At 34.7% G+C, this 12,599-nt stretch overlaps 1 long non-coding RNA gene across 1 annotated transcript in view; it reads left to right on the forward strand.

The window, feature by feature from the left end:
• LOC145977726 (uncharacterized) overlaps positions 1-12,183 on the forward strand; it is a 44,647-nt gene extending 32,464 nt beyond the window's left edge. The window contains exons 2-3 of the long non-coding RNA XR_014440626.1: positions 9,793-9,952; positions 12,098-12,183. This is a non-coding gene — a long non-coding RNA (uncharacterized LOC145977726). The remainder of the gene's footprint in view (positions 1-9,792; positions 9,953-12,097) is intronic.
• The last annotated feature ends 416 nt before the right edge of the window (positions 12,184-12,599 follow it).

Below are 12,599 nucleotides of genomic sequence, written 5' to 3' on the forward strand. Positions count from 1 at the left end.
GTCGCACTTGCTTCGGCGTGTTTACGCCGGAATCTACAATGGTAGGGAGGGGAAGTGGGGTGAGCGAAGCGAGAAAATGGAGCGGTCTGGTAGGCGAGAGAGAGGTGGGTAGCCCCCGCGTGGAAACCGTTCACGGTCAATAGCGTCTTCCGAAAAGAAAACTCTTGCTGCTTTCCTAACTTATTATAATACACAGCCGCCGCTAATTTTCCCGGCCCATTGAACAAAGGTAGGAATCATCCATCACGTTACGGAAAACACGGTGACTGAAAGGCGAAAAAATAATAGGGAGTCTATATTGTTTATACGTGCAATAGCATCGAGGGTCGGTCAGGATTCCATTCAACAACCTCAGCATGCCCCATTGAACGGTACAACTTTTTAATTACGGCCTACGGGCGCAGGAAAAGAGGGGGAGAAGGGGCTGTTTGCCAGACTGTGAAATCGAACACAATATTACCTCATTAGGATCATATGTCCACAATCTTAACAAATTATCTTTTATCACGAAAACGCATCAACAGTAGATTCTTGCTAAACGGAAGTTAACGATAATTAACGCCGCTGCGAGAAAGTCACACTTGATGGATTCTTTTAACAATAGCGTGGCTGCCATTGTACAAAAGAAAAATCTCGCTTTTTTCACCCCCGCTCTTTGTAAAAAAGGGATTTCCCTCGCCGAATCGTCTTTGCTTTGCCCTTGTACGCTGTCGTTTCTTTCGTCACTGTGCTTGAAAATGTAAATGCGGATAATGGAAGGTTTGCAGACATGCGAAGAGTGGATCATTTATTTTCATGCGAGTTAAATACAGTGATTATTCCAAATAGTTGCACGAGCATGTATAACAAAGCCACCTTATACACTTTTGTTTGTTTGTCCTTGTATTTTTAACCACGTTTTTTTTTCTTTGTTTTGTTGATGTTACAAGGCTTTTGGGAATAAGATGGACGTAATACAGATGAACCTAAGTTATACGTATGTCAAGGTGAAGAGAAAATAATAGCTATAACTAAGAATTACTTACAAATCAGGTTTAGATACCATGTCATATCATTATTAAAATATTATAATTGTATACATTCTGAGGAATCAAATATACGCGTACGCAATACAGGTTATTTCTGTCATAAAGTGGTAAATTAACGAATCTAATAGTTTGATTCTTAAATACATTACATTTGCCACTTTATTAGTGAACACTTTGACACTGAAATATTACAGTAGACACAATAGTTTTACTACCCAATTATAAAACATTGTCTAAAATAGCATTTCTTTCACTATAATGACTGTGCGAAGTGTGGTATAAGCGATGCCTAAATCTTCAGCTATTTTAGTTTTAGTATTATGTGGATTAGCATCTACTTCTCGTATAAATTTTACTTTCTGGTCCAGCGTTTAACTTTTCCTCTTTCTGTTTTCCATGAGAAATTAGTAGCAAGTGAAAACTGTCATTTCTGTGACATTGTTGTAGCTTGGTTACGTACATATCAACTGTATTTTATGAAAATTATTACGTATAACACCGAATTACGTATAAATGCATTACGTACAAATAAGGTTTAATTAAAACGTTGTTAAATTATATTTTGCCCGGACCTGCAGTAATTTACGTATGAAACAGAATTACGCAGAACTAGGTAACGTATAAAGCAGTCTCAACTGTATTATTTCAGTGGCGTGGCTAGGGATTTCGTAAGCGGGAGTTGGGGGAAATATTACCTTCAGATACTAAGCTTCTTTTACCATTTCAACACGAACCAACTTCCTATATTTCAAGGGTATCCGAAACAATGAGGGGCATAACTCCTACCTAGCCCCCTTCTGGGTACGCCAATGCTTTCTTCGGTAACTGTAAAGCAATTAATTTATATTTCTATAACGACACCATACAGCACAAATCTCCAAGGGATATTCATTGGATATCCACAACGTCCAGATCAGATCCATGGATATTATGGATATCCATTTATAAATATCCATTGGACGTCTATTGGATATACACAACTGGATATCCAAAACACGTCCAATTATGGATATCCAAAACATATCTAGATCTTGTCCAAAATAGGATATCCAAAACATAACCAATTCTGGACATGCAAAACATATCTAGATCTTGTCCAAAATGGGATATCCAAAACACGTCAAACTCTGGATATTCAAAACATATCTAGATCTTGTCCAAAATGGGATATCCAAAACACAACCAATTCTGGATATCCAAAACCTATTTAGATCTTGTCCAAAACGGGATATCCAAAACACATCAAATTCTGGATATCCAGAACATATCTAGATCTTGTCCAAAATTGGATATCCAAAACACGTCCAATTCTGGATATCCAAAACATATCTAAATCTTGTCCAAAATGGGGTATCCAAAACACATCCAATTCTGGATATCCAAAACATATCTATATCTTGTCCAAAACGGGCTATCCATAACACATCCAATTCTGGATATCCAAAACATAGCTAGAACTTATCCAGAACTGGATATCCAACAATGGACATAAATAGGATGTGTTTTGGATATTAGAAAATGATCATAATATTTCCGTTATGTATACTTTTTCATACTTTATCGTGGAATTGAAACAATATTTTTATTGAAGCATTAGCGTTTGTAATCTTATTTACCTGTTATTTAGTGATTTTTTATTTTTTTCTTAGAATCAGAAATTTTCGATTTAGCCTTACTCAACTCTATAATACAATCAATACTCAAATCGAGTCAATTCTGCTAACGTTTAACTATGTTTGCTTAACCTAACTGAACCTAACCTTCCGTGGGGCTATCTGGGAATGGTTTCTGGGGCTATTCGTGGATGGTTATACGATCCCAAATGGTTTTTGGGGCTATGCGTGAATGGTTTTTGGGGCTCCCAAGAGATACCTGAGATTCCTAGAGCAGATCTCTAGAAGTGATCCATAAACACAAGATTCACCCGTCACCACACAACTTTCAACTGCACCGCGGTGCAACGCACACAAAGACTTGTAAAAGAGTGTTTTCGCCAATGAAGTGTAGTGTGATCACCACTTAATAAAACAAAAACGCACGATTGAATCGCTTCTTCAGGATCGCGGCACATTAACGCAACATTCAGGCGTACACATTTAAATGTCCCCCACGCAATACAAACCCACAGAAACTAAATTCACTTCTTTCTTTGAACTGTCGCTTTTCTCCTATGAAAACTGCTATTTTATTGAAATCTCTACAATGACGGCTTTACTTTATCATATTCGAAAAAAAAATTTGTAGGAACTCATTGTTGAAAGGCCACATTTATGTAAACACTGGTTGCAACGCAACTATTTTTTTTAATGTAACATAACAATGTTTACCTAGCGCTCCAAGGTGGAAGATCAAAAGAAATAAGGATGATATATTTTCTTTGAAATCTTGTTTCGGAACCTATGGTTCCCGTAAAAAGGCGCATGCCCTTCAACTTTCAATGTATTCTACATCAGAACATAATTTGAAATTCTATCCTTATCTGTGACTGTCACACCACAAACGTAATACATGAAAGTTTCATGAGAATTAACTAATTTCTGTGTGCAGTTTCTCTTTCCTTAATTATGTCACATGCGTTTGGGGGTTCTAATGACTGGTTCTGGGGGGCTTAGCCCTCCTACCTAACTACGCCTATGGTTGTCTTCCTTGTTGGTGAGCGTCTATTCACCTAGTCTCATTTGCGTCGAGATTCGTACTGATAGAACGTCACTCGAGAAGATCAAGAACGATTGTGGTGAGTTTCTAGTTGGTAAGTATTACAAATGTATTATTTGATATCAGTTTCTAGTTTCATGTTTTAAATAAGTAAGTTTTACGGCCATTTAACGATGTGTTTAACAACTTTCACTTTCTCTGTGACTACATGAGGAGTTCGTAGAAGAACGCGAAACAACGACCAAATTAACCATTGAATCTTCTGAGGTACATTAGTAATTGATTTGATTTATTTTACTACGCTTGTGTGCCAGTTCTTAATCGCATACTTAATCGCGAAGATGAGGATGTGTGAAGTGATTTCATATGAAGGAACACCAGGTCCAGATCGGAATTCGAACCCGGCCCCTGGTGTCGTAGCGAGCGCTCTGTGCTAACCACTCCATCACGAAGGTCGGCTGTACGCAATGGCTACGGAAATTTGGTTTTTAAACCTTATAAATCAAGAGTTGGTTAAATATTATGAGTACTTTTTTTTTATTTGTCCGTTAGTCTTAATTTCTTCATTGTCGAGAGCTAAACATATCCTTTTCATGCGCCTATTCGAAAAGCGTTTCACTTTGTTGTACTGTCACAAACTAGAAATGCTCACGTTTACCTAAGTTCCAATTTATGCTAAATGTACGGAGTACATCTGGAGTGTAAAGTGCTCTGAATACTTTGTAATTTGTTCTTTGAAAAGCTACGTATGTAACAGGTAATTTTGGGTCCTGGATAGATCCACTCACCCACCTACCCATATGTTTAGTTTTCCAATTTTGTTTTGTTGGTAGAAGAAAATTGTTTTTAGAAGTAATTTAGAGGGCATAAACGTGGTTTCACCTAGTTGTGGATCTTTAGAGATGTCCATTCAAGTAACAAATAAGGAGAACGAATGATGAAAATTTCAAATTTGCACAATTTTTGGACTATTTCGTGTTTTATCAGAGTGATTTTGTACTGTAATTGGAAACGGTACAATAGTAATAGACAAGAAAACATACTCACTTTGTGGGTGCGAATAGGCTTAACCTACTTTCTATTACATCCCTCTACACCGTAGAAATATGACTTACTTTATGGTTACATGTGAGAAATTTTGTATAAGAAGAAGAGTGAATAGATGTATCATATAGCCATATATCATCAATAAGCTTCAATAGTGTTCACATGGTGGGGACTGCATCCTATGACAAGTATGAAAAATTAAACTGCAAAATTTTTTGAGCAATATTTCATGCAAATTGTGGAAATTATTTTGATAATTTGATAGGAGATAAAGGCCATGAGATACAACACACTCCAAAACCAAATCCTGTCTCGCTTTATGGAAGGGAAACTTCAGTTTCAATCCATCTGCAATACTAATTTACATTGTTGTTCAACATGTTTCTGAAATGTCTACAGATACTACAGTTTACCATTCCATGTGAAACTCATTTTGCTTTTATTTTAGTGCATTTCAAGTAGGTGATTATTTAATTTGTGTTGCTGAAAAACACACCTGAAATGCATTAACGTTTCCTAGATGTTTTGATTTATTTCCTTCCTTCATTATGTTTCGCAGTTTGTTACTGAGTATGGATTTCCTTTACAGAAATATAAATGTTTTCCTGCAGTAGTGTGTAAGCCCCTGTCTCTGAAATAATCAGTGAAAAAATTATCGTACTGACTAGCTTCAGGTGGTGAAGCTAGCTTTTGAGCTATTTTCACTAGGTTTTAAACAGATGTGCATAATTTTTGACCTGGTCTGGCTGTTACATGGAGTCACATGTTATTTATGTACCATTTACACGAGGCCAATTGTGAAGACATTCCACTAAGCCAATCCAATGACTACTGGCGCCGAAAACTTTGAAACCATTCTAATTTAGTGGAGTGGCTTGAGACAATGGCTGAAGACATTCTATTCACTGGATTGCCTATATTCACACGATGCCAATGTTGGATTGGCTTAGTGGATTGTCTTCACAATTGGCCTCGTGTAAATGGTCCATTAGATGTTGGCGTGTATGTAATGCCTATGTCTGTGTAACTACTATTCTTCCTGCACACCAGAGTTGGAAAAATACTGTAAGGTGTTCTGATATTGACTACTGCTGCTAATGCTGACATAGGTGTAAAGGTATATTATATTCCCAAATGCTTTTGTTGTTCGATAGGTTATGCAGGCCAGCTTTAGGGCTGTTAGCATTAAAATATTTCCGTAAGTATTTCCAACACCTGATCATGTGATTTTTGACCTTCAGCATCCTACTGCTGTTATCACCAGGTTCTGGGGACAGCTCATGGGGCTGTTTTCACCAGTAAAAGTAATTACTTGAAGCATACCATAATACTGTCTTCTACTATATTTTATTACTATATCCATTAGCAGTGTTGGTGAAGTTACTGTTAAGAAGTTGACTTAAATTAAGCAAGCATGCAACTACTACTGTCACCAGGTAGAATAGTAGAAAGTGCTAAAGACCACAAATTACATGATCATGTGTTGGGAGGTATTTACAGAAGTAATTGTAATGCTAACAGCCCTGAAACTGACCTGCCTAACCTATCAACGAAAGCATTTAGGAACATAATACCACTTCATTTACTTCACGTGGCATATTAGCAGCATCAATCCACATCTTTCCAACTCAATGGTGAAAGAAAAAAAGGTACTTGTCACAAGCATGAAAAAAATGCACACCGATATAAGCTTGATATACAAAAACAACTAAAAAATGATGCACACATCCGTGTAGCAGGCTAATCCAGGTTGTAGATCATGAACATGGACAGTTTAAAATTTGGTGAAAATAGCTCAAAAACTAGCTTCACCGCCTGGTGAAGATAGTCACCTTACCACCAGTTTTTTGTTCTATTTTCACCTGCTCCCATGATCCATTATCTTGCTTGGAATTTTTCTGGCATGAAAGTTATCCTGCAGGAGAGATTTTTCTTTCCTATACTTTTTACTGGTTACTAAGTTTAGTCCCTGCCTATAAAGTTAATCTAAGGTGTATGTATTAACCAGGCTGACAATTAAGCTGAATAGTTCCCTAAAAATAATCGTATTTAGTTTTGTCGTGGCTCATGATTTGCAGTTATTTTCAACTGATTCAACTAACTATAGATCAGAGTGAAATAGGTGTAGGGATTTGTCGAAAGTAAATATTTTTGCTGTCTGCTTTTCTCACCACCTGGTTCAAGTCATAGAATCCTTGTATGAAATCATTTGTTATGTGTACAACTAAAATAATTTGCCTTCTGTACCTGGAGAAATAATGAATATGTTAGTGCCGGTTGGTACCCCACGAGAAAGTGGATAATTTTTAATAGTTTATGAAGGTTTAGCTTTATATTGACGTTTTATCTCGTGGAGAAACATTATAGTGAAGATACGAGTGATTTTGTGTTCTACGTGTTGTGTGGTTTCATGCTCTTAGAAGAACTTTCCATACAAGTCAGTTTTTCTTTTTTTAGGTTTCATAAGCATAGCATAGTGTTAGTGATTTTATGTTTTGTTTTTTAAAAGTTTCATATGATTAGTAATTTGACGAATTCGTTACATTGTTTTGGGGTAGTTTGATTTTGTGGTGTTAGCATTTCGATGTATATTGTTTGTTTTATATGTGTGCTTACATTACAAAAAAGAGCTGTAAATCATCTACTGTTCCTGGTTTCTATATTGCGAACCAAATTTTATGTTACATAAAAAATGAAATTTCAAAGGAGCACAATCTGTCACCAGCCCAAATATTTATTCACAAAAAGGTTCTTACATTCTATGATGCTAGTTTCTCAATTTTTTCTCTTGCATAAGGATAGAATAGTTTGTTTCCAAACAGTTACTTGTATGCAGCAAAAGCTATATTTTGTGATTTCAGTGATTTTGCATTTGTTTTGTGTTATCCTTTACAACAGACAGGCTTCGTATTTGTTGTAAACTTCATGTTTACTTTCTCAGTGGCACAGGGAAATGAAAGTAATTAAGAGTGAGTTGCAATATTCTCCTTGCATTTAGTCTTGGGAGCCTTTGCATCCCCCCTCCTATTTTTAGTGGAGCGTGTGTATATGTGTCTATCAACATACACACACACTCCTAAAATGATGCCATTCAGTGTCCCCCAGAAGCTTAGGCCCATGACAAAAGAGCTTTGATTGGGTTCAGGTTTCATGTAGTGTTTCTACCTCTACTACCTATATCTGGGGTTTCCAAACTGTACATTGCAACCCTGTTGGATGTGACCTGTATTAGTTCAGGGTGTTGTAGCTCTTAGCTAACACTAAAAAGATGAAACAAACATGTAAAGATAATACACTAAAGTTTCAATTTGAGTACTTAAAAAAATAATAATAGAATGAATCATGCAAGAAAAGCATTTCTTGGTGTAAAGAGCACCCCTTCCATGTAGGTTCTTTAATACTGTTTGAAAAATTGCCGATTCATACAAATTTTCTCTAATTTTATTTTGAATTGGAATTTGGAAATTTAAAACTTGACACTTCATTTTTTATATAATAAAATTACCTATTCTACTGTATACTACATTATTAGCATGTTTCTCATGGGTATTCAAAATTAAGTGGACACTACTGGATCTGTATTTTACTGATAATTTGTCCAATTTATTGTAGAAATTGATGCTAACGTGGTTTAAGCCAGTACTACCACATTGTAGATCAGGCCTTAGTTAAACTCTAGAAATGTATGATTTGTGTTTATCTTGTTTTAATAATTCTCTTTCATTATTTGCTGTACAGATAAAATGCCAATATTTAAAATGAAAGAGATGCACACTGTATCTGAAAGACACTTCAGAAGGGCAGTAGAGCAGCAACAAGATATTTTGTTATCCATGATCAATTCAACCAGTGTCAGGTCTCAGGGTTGGTGATTTACACTATAGCTACTTAGGAATGCTTTAACACAACAAAGAAATCAAATATAGTGAACACGTTTTTAAGTGTGTAACTTCATTGTGATTAACGCACTTGTAGAGAATTTAAAATCATACTCTTGTATACAAAAAATTAGTTTAAACGAAGACCTGACCTCAATGCTTGAAAAACCAAAACAAGCAAACACTGTTGACGACGTTGATCAAAAGATGGCTCCTTTCTTCAATTGCATTACACAGATATAATAATAACCATTGAAATTTCATGCTGAAAAAAAATCAACTGATATGATCATGTATTCAAAGTACTAGCTGCTTTAAGGTTGAGTTATTTCTTAAGAAAAAATTATAGTAACTTATACATTAAGATATATCTGACTTCAGTAGTCAGAAATTCAGTTCATGTACTGTTTTTCCTTCAAAATCACTCAAAATATGGTGTCAAGAATTAATTTGTCTATTCTTGGAGTCAACAAATGATTTTATAATATATTGTAGCAATGGTTATGCATAATTATTTAGATTGTTTTTTCAGTACAGTAGCCTTACTGCACAGTACAGTAGTTCTACTGTAGAGTGCAGTAGCTGTACAGTAGATCTGCAATAGGATTTCAATACATTTCACAGAAGAAGACATTTGAAAACAGTAGAATTTGTCTACTGAAAACAGTAGAAATTTGCAGCATGGTATTGTTACTGTAGACTTCATTATCTCTCTTGTTGGTCAAAATAGTGTCGTTATTATAGTGTACAGAATGTGAATCCACATAACAGCTATATTTAACATACATCGTATTATTTTATTCAAATATTATGTTTGAACGGGTTTATTCTGTGTAGCCAAATGATTAGCACTTAAAGTTCGATCACCGGTGGGATCTCTAAAATTATGATGGTCACCTAACACCATGTGTAAATTGAAGATCTACATGAAATAAATAACACTGCACTTCAGTCTAGAAATACCTAATTGATCATGAGTCGTAGATAAATAACCTCTTGACAGACCTTGTGCCTCAATGGGCAGTTGCAACTTAGAGTTCAGCAGCTTAATTATAGTTGGGGAATTTTGTGCACGAGCTTTGAGCTTTTATAAATATTTTATATTCAAGTAAGCACTATTTTTTTATATAACCAAAAGTGATTTCAGACACACGTCCAAACATATATCTTCATTTTTATTACAGGTTGATGACTTACGCCACATTGGAGGGAGAGGTGTTCATGAGACGACAAAACGAATTTTAAAGAAAATCTTCACTGACAAGCTGGCAGATAATTACAGCTGGCCGGGGGCAAAGAAGAAGCGTATCTTCAGCACCTTCAGAATTGCAGAAGTGATTCAAAGTAAGTGTTGAAATATCTTACAAAAGAAGAGTTTTCGAAAGAAATGTTTAGTTATTTGACTTTAAGGGGGAAAGCAAATGTTATGTTCTAGTAGAGGGACATTTTTAAGGTCATTTGAAGCCCATTCAATTTTTTTTAAATGGAAACTTAATTTTTTTGTTTACAAAATAACAACTTTTGTAGAAATCATTTTTCTATTCAGTGATTAGTTTCACAGATATTTGACAAGTAAAAAGTGAACACGGAAATTCATAATGTTTGTTAAGCATTGAAATATTTATTTGGACCACAGGTATATTATATTTATGACCATCACATAATCATGAATGACATAGGTGCTGTCATTAAGTGTATCTTTGATGGGTCCTGTAGCAGAGTGTTTAATATAATTCTCTACGAAGGAGCGGTCTCACTTTGAATCCTGGTAAGACATTGAAGTGTCATTGTTAGGGCTCGGAAGTTAATGAAAAATCAGATTTTTTTTTTTCAGTTAGAAGAAAACATTACTTTTATTTTGCATTTTCAGCCATTTTTGAGTTTTCAGTGCTTTTGCCATTTTTAAAATTTTTCTTTATTTTGAGGCTTATTTTTCTTCCTTACTGTTTCATGAATTTTAAATGCATTTGCTAGAATAACTTACATATTCAAATTTCCTGACTTGGTCCTTTTAGCAAGTTCACTATTAATTGAAAATACGGTCAATGCAAAAGCACAATGTCATGTTTAACTGAAATGTTTGTCAATACATTAAATAATTAATGCTGGTAAATTTATTTTTCCGTAAACTTAAAATGCTTTGTGTGAAGCCTACTTTGAAGTGCCCTTGCTAGCTTCTATTGTCTCTTTAATCTGTCGTTTTAAAAATAAAATTAGTCACAATGTAAAAGAATAAAATCTGATGTACACGAAACACAACTGTATTTTCTGATGCTTTCAGACTACTGTAATTATCGTGAAATGCCCACCTAACCTAATCTAACCTTAGGGTGTATTTTATTGTAACCTTGAAGTAAACATGAATAATACCACATTAGCACTTAATTGATTTTATCACTTTGCTTCAGTAGTTTATAAACCATCAAACAACGGGTTTTATCGAATTATTCAACTTCTCTCGTTATTGATTAAAAAAAAATATTTTCAGAGCAAAAATAATTTTTAGATCATTTTTTTATAATATTAAGGTACCTTTTTGACATTTTTTTGGGTCATCAACTTTCGAGCCCTAGTCATTATATTTGTCAGTTACTATATTAACTTCATTCATTCTTATTGTTACAATTGATGTAGAGTGGTATAAAATTGTGTAAATAATGAGAATAGAACTAATTAGATCTCCTAAGTAATAATTATAACTTTTTTAGGAGCCGTGAGAGGATCACACTGTGCATGTTCAGAGAAGGACGTTGAAACAATGGTTAAAAATTGGCTGAGGCATGCAAACGCGTGGTTATCGACAAACGGTTAAGTTTGAAATTTACACCAGTTTTATTTATTTACTCGCTTCCCAGCAAACCTGTACTGTTTGAGTTAACTGAAAAATTTGCTTTTCAGAGTGGCTTTCCTTTCTAATCTGTGGTTTTCTTCAAGTAAATAGTGTGTTAACTATCAGTTGAAAATAATGAGGACTTTTGCAATTGATGAATTCTAGAAAATAAATTGGTGCACCAAGCAATATAAATTTTTGGTGCAGAAAGAGTGATTTCATAACTTACTGTATTTCTCTGCATGATTTGTATTTTTCTTTTTAACATGCATTAATTATTTGTTTCGTGGCAAGATATAGAAGATTATAATGCTGATATGTGCTTTTCTTTGTAAATGGGTAAGCAGTATTTCTCACTTGTGTGATTTGTGTAACCCATGCACATATTAGCTGGTGGAAGTGAGCATTTAAACCACAAAGGCAAAATTGGATTATCATTTACATTGTGTATTCACTAAATTCTTCATTGGCATTAGCAGTTCTCTTGAGATACATATTTATTTATTCCTCGTGAATGAGTTCCAACATATCGATACTTTGTGCAGATATATGTGGATCAATCTTGAGTCTTTGTCGCCAAATTTATAGCAAATTTGTACCCTAATATAGGAAGGCAATTTCCTTCCTTTCTTTGTAATAACTTCACTTTTTTCTTTCAGGTCATGGCAAACAACTAGAACCATTGTGGAAAATAATGTGGCACAAGAATGAAAAACTGGCAACATGCTTTGCCTGGTGTATATAAATAATGTAATATGTCAATAAATATTTTAAATGAAATGCAATTATTTTTTTAATTGGAAACTATTTATCCCATAAATTATGCATTGTACTGCCTGATAGATGTTCATAGAGGTAGTAAGTATACCAGCTGTTAATTTGCCAGTTTTGTGAGAGAAAGTGGGGAAAGCAGCACAAACAAAGTTTTACACCTTTAAAACTGTGACGTTGAAATACGTTGCGGGGTGTTTGAAGTAAATTTCACATTGAGCATTACTCATATAGAGGAAAAGGTCTAAATATGGGCCCCCTTTTTATGTTGCAATTTTCGGAGAGAAAAAAATAATATATCAAGCACCTGCCTTTAAAATGCATATCTATGAAATATATACTTAAATGTAATAGCATGCTAGAGTATAGAAGGTCTACATTTTTTTAAAA

The sequence above is a fragment of the Lepisma saccharinum genome, chromosome 23 (genome assembly GCF_977018435.1).
Source record: "Lepisma saccharinum chromosome 23, izLepSacc3.1, whole genome shotgun sequence".
Lineage (NCBI taxonomy): Eukaryota > Metazoa > Arthropoda > Insecta > Zygentoma > Lepismatidae > Lepisma > Lepisma saccharinum.